The sequence below is a fragment of the Ornithorhynchus anatinus genome, chromosome 7 (assembly GCF_004115215.2).
Source record: "Ornithorhynchus anatinus isolate Pmale09 chromosome 7, mOrnAna1.pri.v4, whole genome shotgun sequence".
Lineage (NCBI taxonomy): Eukaryota > Metazoa > Chordata > Mammalia > Monotremata > Ornithorhynchidae > Ornithorhynchus > Ornithorhynchus anatinus.
Window position 1 is genome coordinate 70,317,639 of NC_041734.1, and position 16,945 is coordinate 70,334,583.

Consider the following 16,945-nt stretch of genomic DNA (forward strand, 5'->3'; position numbering starts at 1 on the left):
TCCAGAGGGTCCATGGGCTGGGAGTTGAGGACCTCACATCTCCTCTGGAGCATTTCCAGACTCTTGGGTTGGAAGGAGAAAGAGGATTCTGAAAGTTAAGTCCATTTCCCCACATGGCCCAAATTTCTGCCCTTTACCTGACCAAGTAAACGATCACAGACTCCAAAATCCTGGAGTTGACTTGCTTCCCCAGACTCACAGGTAGGCTGAGTATTGACTTCCAGAACCTGTAGGCAGTGGGATTTGTTTTTGTTTTTGAATAAGAACAAAATCCCAAAATGGACATGGCTTCACAAAATGGTTGTGAATGGAGCAAAGGCTTCTGGGAATGTCTCCTATTTCAGTTTCAGGCAGTGGCTGCTGATACAGTATGCTCCTATTATCTAACCTCAGTCACCAGAACTTCTCCCCACACTGTTCTCAGGCTGTTTCAGAAATGGCAAGGAGACCAGAATTGTGCATGTACATGTGAGAATGTGTGACCACTGCTGTTAGTGTCAGTGGTTTCTCAGAGGCACAAGAGCTGGAGAGGCAGACTGGTTGGTGCCAGTTTTGTTTTGTGTTTTGAGAAGGGCACAGATACTCTATCCCTGAAAGATTGGAGAGAGGATCAGGAGTTTGGTTTGGGGGTGCTATTATTGCTTCAGCTCAGCTTCCCTCCATCTCCCCCCTTTTCTGGATGGGCTAAAATCAAAAAAGGATGGCAGATTCCCTCTTCAGGAGAAGCTGAGAGAATCCCCAGTATGTGTTTTACTCTGGGTTATCTGTCTTTTTGAGTCTGACATCCTGACTCCTCCAGAGGTGAAATCCAAACCCACCTTCCCCTCCCCCCGTTCTCTCATCGGAAGCCAGTTCTATCAAGATTGCTCAGTCTTGGAGAACTCAGAGGGAAGAACAGGATGTCTATATCTGCTGAGGTTCTCGCATCTCTCATCTCAGCATCCAACCCCTGACTCAGCCCAGAAGTCAGTTTTAAGAGTCTCAGGGTTTGAGGATGAGGGTGACTCCAGCAGAGCCTGGTAAAGCCTCTGGGATTTAGTTTAGTGACCACTCTATTTAACGCCCGAGACGCTTTGATACACGGCCTGAGGTTCTCAACTCCTGGATTATGACTCACTTTCATCTTGTATCTACCCATCTGTGGTGGAGAAGGCCTTCCCTCAGCCCCAAAATGCTGCCTCACCTCTCTGACTAGATTCCACATCTTTGTTCCTAAGAGAGACTTCAGGCCGGAATCTCATCTGAAACAGAATTCTGGCCCTCAGCCAGTAGGGAAGATAACCTAGAATGAAAGATAACCTTGAGAAGCAGTGTGATCTAGCAAAGAGAGCACGGGCTGTGGAGTTGACAGACCTGGGTTCTAACTGTGACCTTGGGCAAATCACTTAACTTCTCTGGGACTCAATTTACACATCTGTAAAATGGAGATTAAACACCTGGTCCTCTACCCTGTAGATTGTGAGCCCCAAGTGGGACAGGGACTGTGTCTAACCTGATTAAGTTGTGTTCACTCCAATCAATCAATGGTATTCGTTGAGTGCCTGTGTGCAGAGCACTGTTCTAGCGCTTGGCAAATAATAGGCACTTAACAAATATGACTTTTTTATTATTCTTATGATAACCTTAACAGGGCTGGGACATGAGCCTGGAAAATCTGGTTAAAGGTGATCTTTTTTTTCCCCAAAGGATTCTCAGGGGAGGAAACTTCCACTCTTGGTCTAAGCAACCCCTCCTTCCTTCCTCTGGACTATTTCATGATGTCGTTGACTGCTTTAAAGGGATCATGGACAGAAGTTACGACTGCGGCAAGACAGGAAGAAAGAGATCCACAGGGCCTTGCAGTCCTGCTGCCCTCCAGGAATTCTTCCCAGCCTCTAAAACTTCCCAACAGAGCTAGCCAGGCAGGGCCGGGTAGAGAGCCCCCATCACCCAGAGCCAAATGTGCACTGTGCAGCCTTTCTGTCACAGTATTGGGCACGTGGCTGCCTCCTGACTCCAACACCCCAGCAACGTAATCTCAGAACTGAAGCAGGAGTGGGAAGAGGGTGACCTGAACCCTGAAAAGTGGCATGGCCTGGTGGAAAGAACCCGGGTCTGGGAATCAGAGGTCCTGGGATCTAATCCCGGACCTATCACTTGTCTGCTTTGTGACCTTGGGCAAGTCACTTCATCGGTCCTCGTTTATCTCATCTGTAAAATGGGGATTAAGACCATGAGCCCTATGTAGGACAGGGACTCTAATAATAATAATAATAATAATGTTGGTATTTGTTAAGCGCTTACTATGTGCCGAGCACTGTTCTAAGCGCTGGGGTAGACACAGGGAAATCAGGTTGTCCCACGTGAGGCTCACAGTCTTCATCCCCATTTTTCAGATGAGGGAACTGAGGCACCGAGAAGTTAAGTGACTTGCCCAAAGTCACACAGCTGGCAAGTGGCAGAGCCGGGGTTCGAACCCATGACCTCTGACTCCAAAGCCCGTGCTCTATCCAGTGAGCCACGCTGCTTCTCGCTCTATCCAACCCAATTATCTTGTATCTACCCCAGGGTTTAGTACAGTGCCTGGCACATAATAAGTGGCTAACAAACACCATAAAAAGAACAATGCCATGCATGTAGAAGCCAATATTACAATATCCTAGAAGCACATACCAACTTTTTTCCACTCCTTAACCTACTGCTCTTAAAAGTAGGAATGTGATGGGTGTTTTTCAGCTTCCCAGAACACCAGGAAGTAGGAAGAGGTGGAGAGATCAACAAAGAATTTGGATGATCTATGGGACCACAGGTTCTGATGGAGTGAGAGGGGAGATTGCCCCAGGATATCACAGAGGTCAACATGTCCGGAACCTTCTCAGCAAGCCCCCCACCGATCCCCCCCCAGGCAGATTGGGGATGGGGGAGCGGGGCAGTAGCCTGGAGCTGGCTCACACACCTTCCGCCCCTGAAGTCCTTTGCCCTGTACTCCCCTGAACTTAGGAAGCAGGCCAGCTTGAACACTGTGGTCCCTGACCCTGTTTCAGACATGTCTGTTCTGTGCTCACTCATCTCCTAATAATAATAATAATAATGTTGGTATTTATTAAGCGCTTACTATGTGCCGAGCACTGTTCTAAGCGCTGGGGTAGACACAGGGGAATCGGGTTGTCCCACGTGGGGCTCACAGTCTTAATCCCCATTTTACAGATGAGGGAACTGAGGCACAGAGAAGTTAAGTGACTTGCCCACAGTCACACAGCCGACAAGTGGCAGAGCTGGGATTCGAACTCATGAGCCCTGACTCCAAAGCCCGTGCTCTTTCCACTGAGCCACGCTGCTTCTCCTGTCTCTTCGCCCACCGCTTGGGGTGAAGGTGGGATCCTAACCAATAAAGCCCTATTTAGCCAGTTGGAGTCTCCCAGGTTCCGGCCGTTCTCCCCTTCCCCTGCTTGCCACCGAACTCCGTTAGTTAAATTCTGCAAGCACCCACACGGCTAGCACATGATGCTGCATGTGACTGGGGAAAAAACAAACTCACGCTCATCAAAGCTGGTGGGCACGACTTGCCTGAACACACTGAGTCACGCTCGATGGCTGGGCTGCGGACACTCCGGGGAAACATCTTCAGTGATGTCCTTAGCGATGGCCGGCCCGGGAAACATGAGAGCTACCTTGGAGCGGTCCAGGTGGGGTGGACGCAGTCAAGGACACCCACTCATGCAGCCTGGATATCGGCCTTGACTCAGGGCCATCAAATTCCCCAGGGACAGCAAGGCAGGCAACCAGTTCAAAACTGCTGATTGTCCCTGGGCAGTGTGGTCTAATGGATAGTGCATGGGCGCGGGAATCAGAAGGATCTGGTTTCTAAACCCGGCTCTGCCACTGCCTGCTGGGTGACCTTGGGCAAGGTACTTCTCTGGGCCTGTTACCTCATCTGTAAAATGGGGATTAAGACTGCGAGCCCCGTATGGAACGTGGATTTTGTCCAACCTGATTATCTTGAAACTACCCCAGCACTTAAAACCGTGCCTGGTACATAGAAAGTGCTTAACAAACAACATTTAAAAAAAGGCAGTCTCTCTGGGAAGGGAGCAAGAGAAGGATTAAGAGGATGCTGTGCTGGGTAGTTAATGAATACATTTATTCATAGGTTTTAATCTCCTTTCGGGTTGGATTCTGCCTCAGTTTGAACACTAGGGCAAGGTGGCTCCTGCCTGATATGTTCTGGGGACATCATATGATTTCTTCTGGATCACCAGCCTCTCCCCACCGAGAAGATCCACGGTACTGGAGGATTTAGGAGATGAGCTGAAAAGCAGGGTAGCCAACTAACCTAAAAGCAATCCCAGTTTAACCTTATTCTCTGGAAACCTGCAGGGAAACATGCCCCATTACTGAATTCATTTCCTACTTCCCTGAGGTTCCTGGAAGGGTCTTCAAAGGACACCTCCCCCCCCACCCCCAACCCCCAGCCGACCTCCCTAACGTTGGCTCCTCATCCCTCAGCCTAGTTATCCTGTTCAAGCAGCTCTAGCGGCAAGTAAACCCGCTGAAATCTCCACCAATGTGATCAGAGTTGAAAATTCAGGTCACACCACCTCCAGCCCCCGTGAAAATGAAACGAAGTGCCATCTGCACGCAGGCCCCGGAGGTGGATTTTAGGGTGCTCCTGGCACTCCGAAGGTGAAAGTCGAATCCCTCCCGATTTGTTTGGTTCGGGGGGCTTTCGGAGACTCCGGATTTCCTTCCAAGTTTCTAGCCAGCACGACTGGGCAGACCAGGAACTCCCGAAGGTGTGGCGAGTTCGTGCATGGGGGAGGCGAGCGATGACGAACGCCAAGCCCCTCTCCCCAGATGGACACCTCCTCTCCCCCGTCCACCCCCCGGGCCAGCAGTAACCTCCATAAATATCTCTATTCCGACGAGGCGGATCCCTGCTCTGAATTCATCACGGCCAAACCCTGAGCCTGGGAATTAAATATTCATCAAGGGCGATCGTTCAGCCTCTCCTTCCCAATGTCACTGTCAAGGTCAAACGGGCCCGGGGCTGGCAGACTGGGGAGAGGGGTCCGGGTCCTTGGCGGCTGGGGGCGGGAGGGAGGGATGGGATCGTGTGTCTCCCCCTCACACACGCCGCCCCGGGAGAGGTATCCTGTCCTAAAGAGGCTCCTCCAGCACCACGTCCACCGCGCTCTGCAGCTGACTGGGGCCAGCTCAGACCTGCTCTCTAACGGAGCGGTCGTCTCCCCACCTCCGGGCACCTCCGGGCATCTCCGGGACCCGGGCGTCCGATGCCTCAGCGCGCCAGGCAGCTTCCCTGCCCTGCCCAAGAAAAGGGGTGGCGCCCATCCACGGGGCGAGGGGGGGAGGGATCCCGAGGGGCCTCGGCCAGCCGGTCGGGCCGGGCACTCCGTTGACCCTGGGAGGAAGAACCGGGGCTGGCCTGGGGGCGGAAAGGATGCAAGGGGATAACCCCGCGGAGCCCGCTCGGGCGGGACGGACCTACCTGTCCCGCACGGGTGCCACCCCGGACCTCGGCGCAGCAGGTGCCACCGGTCCTTGGCCGGCGTCCTCGCGTGCGCCCGTCGGTGGCCGCCCCGGCCGGACTGCTGAGCGGCGGCGAGGTGCCCACTGGCGCAAGCGCCGCCCCTTCTCCCGCTCCGCCCTCGCCCCCTCCACCCACCTCTGGGCGCCCCGCCCCTTGGCACCGGGCGGCGGCGGTGCCCTCCGGGGGCGGGCGACGACGGCGGGTACCTGGCTCTCCGCTGGCCCGGCCCGGCCCCTGGTCGGGCCCCGGCTCCGTCCCGCCGGCCGCCGCCTCTCCCGCACCGGCCGAGCCGCTCTGCCCCTTGGCACGGGCGCCGAGCATCCTCCGGGAGGATGCCCGCCGGCCGGGCGCGCTGACGCACGCTTGACTCACCGCGCTCCGCGTCAGTTATTGCGCGATCCCACCCGACGCCCCCCGGAACGGGGAGGGGAGAGCCCAGACTAAACCTCACTTTTCCTCATCTCCCTTCCAAGGCTCCCTTTGTTCTCCCCCCCCCCCCCCCCATATCTGTCATTCTATTCATTTATACTGAGGCCCGTTTACTTGTACTGATGTCTGGCCCCCGCGCCCCCAGACTGCGAGCCCGTCGTGGCCAGGGATTGTCTCCCGTTAGTGCTGCATTGTTACTTTCCAAGCGCTTAGAACGGGGCTCGGCCCACAGTAAGCGCTCAATGCGATCGAACGATAGAAGAACGAAGGGGACTACGCACAGAAAAGGAAGGAGTCGCGAAGGGCGAGGGGGCCACGAGGGGGGTGGGGGGAAGCGTGGAGAGGAGGAGGTTATGGGAATGGAGGGGTTAACAGGAGGGGGGTCTCGGGAAGATGGGGGTCACAGGGAGGATAGGGTTCCCAGGGAAGGAGTAGGAGGTCACACGGAAGGGTTACGGGGAGGCAGGGGCAGTTTGATGGAATACCCTCTCTCACCCACACACACTCCCTTTCTCTCTCACTCTCTCTGCCCCGGAGTCTGGCCGTGGCGGTGGGGAGAAGCAGAAATAGAGGAAGGAGGAGTCATCGGCCGCTGACAGTCCAGTCAAGCTGAAGCAGAGCAGGAAGACCTGCAAAACAAAATGGACAGAAAATCCCACTGCCGAGGAAATGGCAGGTCTAGCAGAAGGCCCAGAGTAGCTCTCCTTACCCTTTGCCATCAAATACTGGGTCCCTCCTAGCTCGCCCTGCCCCAGCTCCAAGCCGCACTTTCCCCTGCTCTCTCCTCTCCCCTGTCAGTGCAATGCCCTGGCCATTCCAGGCTTTGGGACTTCAGAAAGGCTCCTGGTTTCTTCTTTCTTTCCTAGTTAACTAAGGGCATTGGCCATCCACCCAGTTGTTCCAGGAAGGAATGTCCTGTTTTCCCTGCAAGACTGAAGCTAATCGATAATTTGGCCAGGACTCATAATGGGATGTTTTATCTGGTGGATCTTCCCTAGCCTGTATGCTCGGTGTGAGCAGGGAACATGTCTATCAACTCTCAGGCGCTTAGTGTAGTGTTCTGCACATGGTAAACGATAAATTCCATTGATTGATGTATTGATTGATCTTCAAGCTTAATGACTGTTTAGTCTCCCTGTTGTGGAAGAGGGGGCAGACCCCATAGATCAGATATTCAGGGAAAGACTCTGCATTGGCAGCTCAGGATGGGGTGGTCCTTGCCTTCCCAAGTTGGGCCACTTCAATAATTAATAATAATTAATAATTATGGTATTTATTAAGCACTTACTATGTTCCAGACACTGTACTAAGCACTGGGGTGGATACAAGCAAATCACGTTGGATACGGTTCCTATCCCACGTGGGGCTCACGGTCTCGATCCTCATTTCATCGATGAGGTAAATGAGGTACAGAGAAGTGAAGTCACTTGCCCAAAGTCACAGAGCAGAGAAGTGGTGGGATTAGAATCCATAACCTCATGATTCCCAGACTCGTGCTCTATTCCATGCTGCTTCAAGGCCCCCAGCTGGCCAGCCGTGTGTAATTCCCTCCATTCCCTCCTGCCCCAGGTTTTTCCCCCAAATCAGGAATGGTCAAGCTGAGTTCCCATCACACCCATCACACTCTTCTTGGGATGGAATTCACAATTTCAATGTTGCAGGGCTTTAGACTGTGGTGCGGGGGGCGAGAGGGGGGGAGGGAGGTTTGCTGTGGATGTGAATGTGACAGCTGTAGAAGTATGTGAGTTTTTTTAGAAAAGTGGGGGAGACAGGTGTAAAGGAAAACTAGAAGAGCCCCAAGGCATACAATACTGCCATAGGTGTTTCTGCAGTTTCCCAAAAACCAGAGACTCAGAGGGTGAGAACAGCTAATTCTCAATCTGCTGCTCTCACCATTCCCCTAGGCCACTGTGGGAGCTGACCAGAGGTGATGAGCTCTAAATTCACTGTGGGCAGGGAATCTGTCTACCAACTCTGTTGTCCTATACTCTCCCAAGTGCTTAGCACAGTGCTCTCTGTACAGTAAGCAGTTAATACATTTGACTGATTAACTGATTGACCCGGAAGTTATAAAAAGCTGCTTTAATCGACAAGCCATCCCGGTAACATGACCTCTCCACACGGATCAAGTTAAGTCAGAAAGGAAGTGAGGTTTGTTCATCTCCCCTCCCAGCCCCACAGCACTTATGTACATATATGTAAGTTATTTGCTTATATTAATGTCTGTGTCCCCTCTTCTAGACTGTAAGCTCGTTGTGGGCAGGGAATGTGTTTGTTTATTGTTGTACTGTACTCTCCCAAGCACTTAGTATAGTGTTCTGTGCACAGTAAGCGCTCAATAAATATGATTGAATGAATGAATGAGAAGAAAGACCCAAGCTCCCCTCAGCAAATCTCATCACAGTAACCCATAGGGCGGGTAGGGAATGTGTCTACCAACTTTGTTGCATTGTACTCTCTCCCACGTTTAGTACAGTGTTCTATACACAATAAGCACTCAAAAAATGCCACTGGTTTACTGATGGGGTTACCGAAGAATTCAGTGTCACCTTTCCTGTTCTGTAAAACCATGGTCCTGGAAAGGGGTTGGAACTTTTCTAGGAGATTAATTCCTTGGAGGTCCTAGAGCATCAATCAGTCAAGGGAGGGGTTCACAGGAGGGAGGGCAGATTTTAGGAAGGAGGAGGTCACAGGGAGGATAGCGTCCTGGGGGACTTTGTTGTGGATGTGAATGTGACAGCTGTAGAAGTAGGTGAGAATAAAAAAAAAATTGGGGGAGACAGGTGTAAAGGAGAATGCTTCTGGGTGCAGAGTACTGTGTACTAAGCAACTGGGAGATCACAATATAACAGAACTGGTAGACAAGTTCCTTGCTCACAATGAGCTTACAGTCTAGAAAGACTGTGTGTCAAAATTCATTCAATAGTATTTATTGAGCGCTTACTATGTGCAGAGCACTGTACTAAGCGCTTGGAATGTACAATTTGGTAACAGAGACAATCTCTGCCCGTTGACGGGTTTACAGCCTAATCGGGGGAGACAGACAAAAATAATAGCAATAAGTAGAATCAAGGGGATGTACATCTCATTAACAAAATAAATAGGGTAATAAAAAATATATACAAATGAGCGGACGAGCACAGTGCTGAGGGGAGGGGAAGGGAGAGGGGGAGGAGCAGAGGGAAAGGTGGGGACAAGGGGATTTAGCTGAGGGGAGGTGAAGGGGGGAGTAGAGGGGCAGCAGAGGGAGCAGAGGGAAAAGAGGAAGCTCAGTCTGGGAAGGTCTCTTGGAGTTGTTTTTGTCCGTCTGTCACCCCCGATTAGACTGTAAGCCCGTCATTGGGCAGGGATTGTCTCTATCTGTTACCGAATTGTACATTCCAAGCGCTTAGTACAGGGCTCTGCACATAGTAAGCGCTCAACAAATACTATTGAATGAACACACACATCCACCACCTTCCCATCCAGTTACAGCCAGTCAAGAAGCTCAGTCATCCTCAAGGGAGGACAATGTGACTTCGTTCCCTTCCTCTCTCTGACTTGGGTTCCCTGTTTGAATAATGGGGTACCTACTTATACAGTGGGATAATTACTTAGTGTAATTCTGGTTCATAGGAGAGCCCCACTTGGGTGGAGAGAGGCACACCTCAGAAAGATAATTCATTTATTCAAATGTAATTATTGAGCGCTTACTTGTGCAGAGTACTGTACTGACCACCTGGGAGAGTACAGTACAACAATAAGCAGACACATTCCCTGCCCACAATGAGCTTACCCTCTAGACCAGTGGGGAGAGTACTGGAAAGAAGGCTGGTGCACTCCAAATCGGCTGCTTCTGCCTTGTCGAGTGATCTGATGCAAGTGCTGATGCAAGTGCTTTGACCTCTCTGAACCCCATGTCCAACCAGTGCAGGAGACTGCTCTCCCTGTCCTGCCACGCAGGAGGAATGACGAATGAAGAAGAACGCAAAAAGCCTTTGGCAAGTCTTAAAAGGGCTCTGGGAACACTGACGCTTGCTCTTTAAAGACAAGACAGAGCCCGCAGAAGACAGTGGGCGTAGGCCCAGGACAACCAGCAGCAGGGACAGAAGGAAAGCGGTTTGTTGGTGAACAGTCCCAGCATCGCTGAGGGGTTCGCTCCGCTCTCGGTCCCCCCCTCCCCAGGGCTGACCCTCTCCCCAGCCCAGCACGATCCCTTGGGTTTTCTCGTGACACTTTTGGGAGCCTAGGACCTTCTGGGCAAAGAGCAGTTCTGGTGGTAGGTGGTAGGGAAGTCATGGGATTGAGGAGGAAGATATGTTTTCCAGGCCATGTGGCCCCAAACCTGGGAGTTATTTCTGAAATCAGTTTCAGATGGAGGCTCTGTGCCACTCCTTCCAAAACTGAGCCCGGGGGAGAGAACCCAGGTTTAATATACCCTCAAATATAGACTCATTTCCAAAAACGCACCAGTCGCAGCACTATAAATACCTCAGCCGGTTTTCCATGGTCCTCATGTGATTTTGATGCCTACATCTTCTGCTGGGATCTGTCGCCATGGCGACGGGGTCACATGGCCACTCGTTCTTCATTCATGGCTGTGGCCGCCTGCGTAGGGGAGAACAAGAAATGAATGATTTGAGAGATAAAATTTCAAGCCTTGAGGGGGATGGATAAAAGGGGGCAGAGGGAGGGGTGAGAGGATGCCAAGCTCTGATTGAGTGGCAAAGATGTGCTAAGAGAACTATTGATCTGCTTAGGGCCGGTTGTTACAGAAAGCAGATTTGCATTCCAGAGGCAGGAGAAGATTTCCTGGTGGATTAGCCTCTTCCAATTTATCTTGCAGTTAGCATGGAAGATGAAGGAGGCAGTCCTTGGGCTTGGACCCTTTGTAGCTGTCCTAGCCCTCCTTTCCTCGCCCTGGTCCCCCTGCCCTTTAGACGTCAGCTATTTCTACAAGACAATAAGTCTGTCCTGCCTGGGCTTGGCAAGAGCAGGACCGTGTCTGCCAACTCTGCTGTATTGTATTCATTCATTCAATTGTATTTATTGAGCGCTTACTGTGTGCAGAGCACTGTACTAAGCGCTTGGAAAGTACAATTAGGCAACAAATAGAGACAATCCCTACCCAACAATGGGCTCACAGTCTAGAAGGGGGAGACAGACAAAACAAAACAAGTAGACAGGCATCACCACCATCAAAATAGATAAATAGAACCATAGGTAAATGTACATTAATAAAATAAATAGAGCAATAAATATATACGAATATATACAAGTGCTGTGAGGAGGGGAAGGGGGTAGAGCAGAGGGAGGGAGTAGGGTCGATGGGGAGGAGAGGAGGGGCAGAGGGAAAGGGAGGGATGGGAAGCCTTCCTGGAGAAGGTGAGCTCTCAGTAGGGCTTTGAAGAGGGGAAGAGAGTTAGTTTGGCGAATATGAGGAGAGAGGGTATTCCAGGTCAGAGGCAGGACGTGGGCCGGGGTCAACAGTGGGACAGGCAGGAACAAGGCACAGTGAGGAGGTTAGCAGCAGAGGAGTGGAGTGTGCAGGCTGGGCTGTAAGAGGAGAGAAAGGAGGAGAGGTTGGAATGGGCAAGGTGATGGAGAGCTTTGAACTCAGTAGTGAGGAGTTTTTGCTTCGTGCGAAGCTTGATGGGCAACCACTGGAGATTTTTGAGGAGGGGAGTGACATGCCCAGAGCGTTTCTGCAGAAAGATAATCCGGGCAGCAGAGTGAAGTACCGACTGAAGTGGGGAGAGACAGGAGGGTGGGAGATCAGAAAGGAGGCTGATGCAGTAGTCCAGTTGGGATATTATGAGAGATTGTACTCTTTCAATAATATCGTACTCTCTCCCAAGCGCTTAGTATAGTGCTCTGCCCTAGTAAACACTCAAATACCACTGATGATGAAGATGATGAACAGAGACTCCTCACAGACTCACCAGAATGTGACTGGAAGCCTCTCCTCTTGGAGCTGGAAGGTGTTGTGGGGGAGGGGGTGTCTCTTAATAATAATAATCATGGTATTTGCTAAGCACTTACTATGTACCAAGCATCATTCTAAGCACTGGGATAGATAAAAAATGATCAGGTTGTCCCACGTGGGGCTTACAGTCTTAATCCTCATTTTACAGATGAGGAAACTGAAGCACAGAGAGGTTAAGTGACTTGCCCAAAGTCACAGAGCTGACAAGTGGCAGAGCTGGGATTAGTACACACGACCTCTGACTCCCAAATCCGTGCTCTTCCCACTAAGCCCCGCTGAGGTTAACCCTTCTCTGTCATCCTCCACAGTCTCTTCCTGTTGTCCACTGGGTGCAGAAGGCTCTGATGGGGGCGGAAGGGAGTTCAAGGAGCTCAGAGGAATATGGACAGCTTCAAAGACACACCATTGGACAGAATGGGCTGGCACGAGGAGCGATCATTCAGTACTTTGTATACAGTAAGCGCTCAAAAAAAATACGATCGAATTAATTAATCATTGGTATGTATTGAGCACTTACGGTGTGCACAGCAAGGTACTAACCACTTGGAGGGAGCGCAGAAAACAAGGGATAGGTATCTGACTTGAGACAACTCTATGCACACATATGTTAGCTTGCCTCTAGACTGCAAGCTTGCTACAGGCAGGGAATGTGATTGCTAATTCTGTCATACTCTCCCACGCACTTAGTTTAGTGTTCTGCACATAGAAAGCGCTCAATAAATACGACTGATTGAAAAATATAAAGATGCAAAAGCGAGAGTTCACTGGACCTTTTTCTCGTCTCTGGTTCCATCAACGCCTCCATGTTCCTGCACTCTCTCCTGCCTGGAACTCCCTCCCCCTTCTCATAGGACAGGACAGAACTCTCCCTATCTTCAGAGCTCTACTGAAATCCTATCTCCTCCAGGAAGCCTTCCCTGACTAACCTGTCATTACCCCCTTCCTATTTCCCCCACCTTACTCTGACACTTACATACCCAGTATCGCTCCCTAAGCATCTAAGAACTCAATCAGCTCCAATCTCCATAGCACTTATTGTACATGTCTTTGTACTTAGTTGCTTTCCATTTTTGTAATTTAACTTAATATCAATCTCTCTGGTAGATTGTAAGCTCCTTGGGAGCAGGGATTGTGTCTAGAACAGTGCATGACAACATAGTAGGTGCTTTAACAAATACCATCATCATCATCATCATTACCAACTCTAATACACTCTCCTAAGCCACTGACACTGTGCTCTGCATAGAATAAGTACTCAATAAATACCATTGATTGATCTATTGGAATTTGTTTAAACTACGATGCATATGGGAGGGAGTCAAAGGGACCAAACACTTTTCTGAGTTTTGAACAGGATCGGTCCCTCCTTGCCCAATGAGGCTGTTATTCGTCCTAGAAGCTCAGATTTGGGACTCGCCCTAGATATGTTACTTGTTTCCAGGATTTCCTGTCAGCAGGCACGAGGCTGGTCTAAGCTTTCTCACAGCTGTGTGCTGGCTCCCTGTGGGGAACAGGTAGAGGAGAAACACAATAATGGTGACACTTATCAAGCATTTACTCTGTGCCAATCATTGTCCCGGGGATGGGATAGATGCAAGATAATCCCTCTAGACTGTAAGATCATTGAGGGCAGGGAAAGTGCCTAGCAACTCTTGGGAATTTGGGAGGAGAGGCCTGAACGCTACTAGTCACCCAGTCCTGGCACTTAAGCGCTACTATGTGCACAGCACTCTTCTGAGCACTGGGGAGGATACAAGGTGATCAGGTTGTCCCATGTGGGGCTCACAGTCTTAATCCCCATTTTACAGATGAGGTAACTGAGACACAGAGAAGTTAAATGACATGCCCAAAGTCACACAGCTGACAAGTGGCGGAGCCGGGATTTGAACCCATGGCCTCTTACTCCCAGGCCTGTGCTCTTTCCACTGAGCCCCACTGCTTCTCATGCTCTCCCTCAGTCAATCTCATGTATTAAATGCTTACTGCTTGCGGAGCCCAATATAATGTTTCGATGTCTGTCTCCCCCCCTTCTAAACTGTAAACCCCGTGTGGGCAGGGATTGTTTCTCTTTATTGCTGAATTGTACTTTTCAAGTGCTTGGTACAGTTCTCTGCACACAATGAGTGCTCAATAAATACAACTGAATGAATGAATGCACATTCCCTGCCCACAGGGAGCTTTCAGTATAGAAGAGACTCAGCTGTGGCTGATGGTAGTGATTTTTTAATGGTATCTGTTAAGCGCTTACTATGTGCCAGGCACTGTACTAAGTGCTAGGGTAGATCCAAGATAATCAGGTTGGACACAGTCCCTGTCCCATATAGGGCTCACGGTCTTAATCCCCATTTTAGATGAGATAACTGAGGCACTGAGGAGTGAAGTGATCTTTCCAAGGTCACACAGCAGACAAATGACAGAGTCTGGATTAGAACCCAGGTCCTCTGACTCCCAGGCTGTGCTCTTTCCACTAGGCCATGCTTGCTTAGTCCACGCTTGCTTCTCAAGTTGTTGAAAGGAGAATGGGATGTCGAAAGGAGCTATGAACCTTTGCTCGTATCTGACCTCTCTGAGGCTTGTGAGTCAAGGGCTGGAGGGTGTATCGCCAAATCATAGCTTCCATCGTCAGCAAGTGTCTCTTAGATTGTCAACTCCTATAGGGCAGCAGCCACATCCATTCTGCTTATAGGTATAGAGCCCAGCATGACATCGCAGCGTGGCTCAGTGGAAAGAGCATTGGCTTTGGAGTCAGGGCTCACGAGTTCGAATCCCAGCTCTGCCACTTGTCGGCTGTGTGACTGTGGGCAAGTCACTTAACTTCTCTGTGCCTCAGTTCCCTCATCTGTAAAATGGGGATTAAGACTGTGAGCCCCAGGTGGGACAACCTGATTCCCCTATGTCTACCCCAGCGCTTAGAACAGTGCTCGGCACATAGTAAGCGCTTAACAAATACCATTATTATTATTATTATTATCGCGCAGGTGCTTGATGGATGCTCTCCATTGACGCGGTTGCTGTTCGTGAAGGTTGTTGGCGACTGGACCAGGGATAGCTGAGCCAGAGCCTTGGCTGTGGATCTCAACCTCAGGCTAAGTTTATTTTTGGAGAGAGGGGAGAAGAGGTCAGCATTCTGACAACCCCAGACATGGGGATAATTTTCCCACTTTTCCCCCTATTTCAGGCAAATTCAAGATTTCTGAGATTTCCATGATTTATTAAAGGCAATGCATCATTTGGAGCTGGTTCTGTTCACGAGGTATCTGGATGCAGTACAAGTCCATTTCAGAGACTGAGAAACCTTTTATTTTCAGAAACAAGGGCAGGAGTTATTTCCAGCAACACTCTGAGAAGGAGCCAGGACCACCTCTTGGTCCCGCTATTAAACGTTTATATTCCAGGGCTTCTATTTGCATATTGCATTTGTCATTTACCATTGCTCTTCATTAATTATCTTCGCAGGCAGGATTGGAAGCAGTCCAGGAGCGTGTCCCCATTTCGCAGGTGCAAAAATCAAGGCGCAGAGAAGTCAAGCATCTTACCCAGAGTCATAAATAGACTCGAAGTGGGGGATGCTCAGTCCCAGCCCCTCTGAGTCTCTGAGAAAATGCTGAAAGTATCAAACAGGTTAGGGGGAGGTGAGGGAGGTTGTGAGGTCTGGTGGAAAGAGCACGGGCCTGAGAGTCAGGAAACCTGGGTTCCAATCCTCGTTGCCACTGGCTGTATGACTTTGGGCAAGCTTCTTAACTTCTCTTTGCCTTAGTCTCCTCATCTGTGAAATGGGAATAAAGTACGTGTTTTCACTCCCGGTTAGATTATGAGCCCTGTATGGGACAGGGTCTCGGTCCAATCTGATTATCTTGTATCATCCCCAGAACTTGCCACATAATAAGCACTTAATGAATAGCATTATTATCATCACTTGTTTGGGCACCAGTTTTAGTATCTCCCTACATTTTCATAATGAGATCCTAGTCAGAGGTACGATCTTCCAGTGACTCAAGCTCTGGATTGGGCACCAGAAGTCCTGAGTTTAAGTCCCACCTTTGTCATTGAACTTCTGGATCACTCAATTATTCAAATGAATTTACTGAGCACCTACCAGGGGCTCAGCATTGTACTAACTATTTGGGAGAGCACGATAGAGCTAGAAGATGCGATCCCTGCCCTTAGCGTCTCTGGGCCTTGGTTTTCCACCTACTTGTCTTGTGCCATCGAGTCGTCTCTGACCCATAGCGACGCCATGGATACATCTGTCCCAGAATGCCCCAATTCCATCTGCAGTCATTCTGATAGTATATCCACAGAGTTTTCTTGGTAAAAATACAGAAGTGGTTTACCACTGCCTTCTTCTGTACAGTAAACTTATGAGTCTCCGCCCTAGACTCTCTCCCGAGCTGCTGCTGCCCAGCACAGGTGAGTTTTGACTATGGGGGTAATATTCCTTGCCCTTTCCTACCTCCCTAGGATGGCCTAAGGATAAAACTAAACCCTGCATGCAACAGTGATTTGGAAATAGAAAAGAAGTAATCTAAAGTGGACCGTTTTGATGCATCCAATCTTTCACTTGTATTCCCTAAGCACCAACCACCTGTTGGGGATTCTAGTCCCACGGGGATAATACAATAGAAGTAGAAGTCATAATTCCTGCCTTCCTGGAACTGACTACAGTTCAGGACTGGAACCCCAAATTGCTGATCAATCAGTGGTATTTATTAAGTGCTTACCCTGTGCAGAGCACTATACTAAGCTCTTGGGAGAGTACAAGATAACAGAGTACGTAGACACATTCCCTGCCCACAGTGAGCTTATAGTGGTCCTGGTTAGCTTTCTCTTGGCCTCAATGTGTCTTGCACTGTTCATTCATTCATTAAGTTATATTGATTGAGTGCTTACTGTGTGCAAAGCACTAAACACTTGAGAGTACAACAATAAACAGACATTCCCTGCCCACAAGGAGCTTACAGTCTAGAGGGGGAGAGACATTAATATAAATAAATAAATTACAGATATGGACACAAGTGCTGTGG

General features: G+C 49.9%; 1 protein-coding gene across 3 annotated transcripts in view; it reads right to left on the bottom strand.

Moving 5' to 3' along the window:
- SLC6A17 (solute carrier family 6 member 17) overlaps positions 1-5,755 on the bottom strand; it is a 37,596-nt gene extending 31,841 nt beyond the window's left edge. Inside the window, exon 1 of one of the 3 annotated variants that reach the window (XM_029069157.2) lies at positions 5,734-5,755. The gene's annotated coding sequence lies outside the window, so the exon portion shown is untranslated. Of the gene's footprint in view, positions 1-5,485; positions 5,624-5,662 lie in introns of those variants that run through there. The other 2 variants (XM_029069159.2, XM_029069158.1) reach the window with 2 other exon arrangements.
- Positions 5,756-16,945: the final 11,190 nt, after the last annotated feature.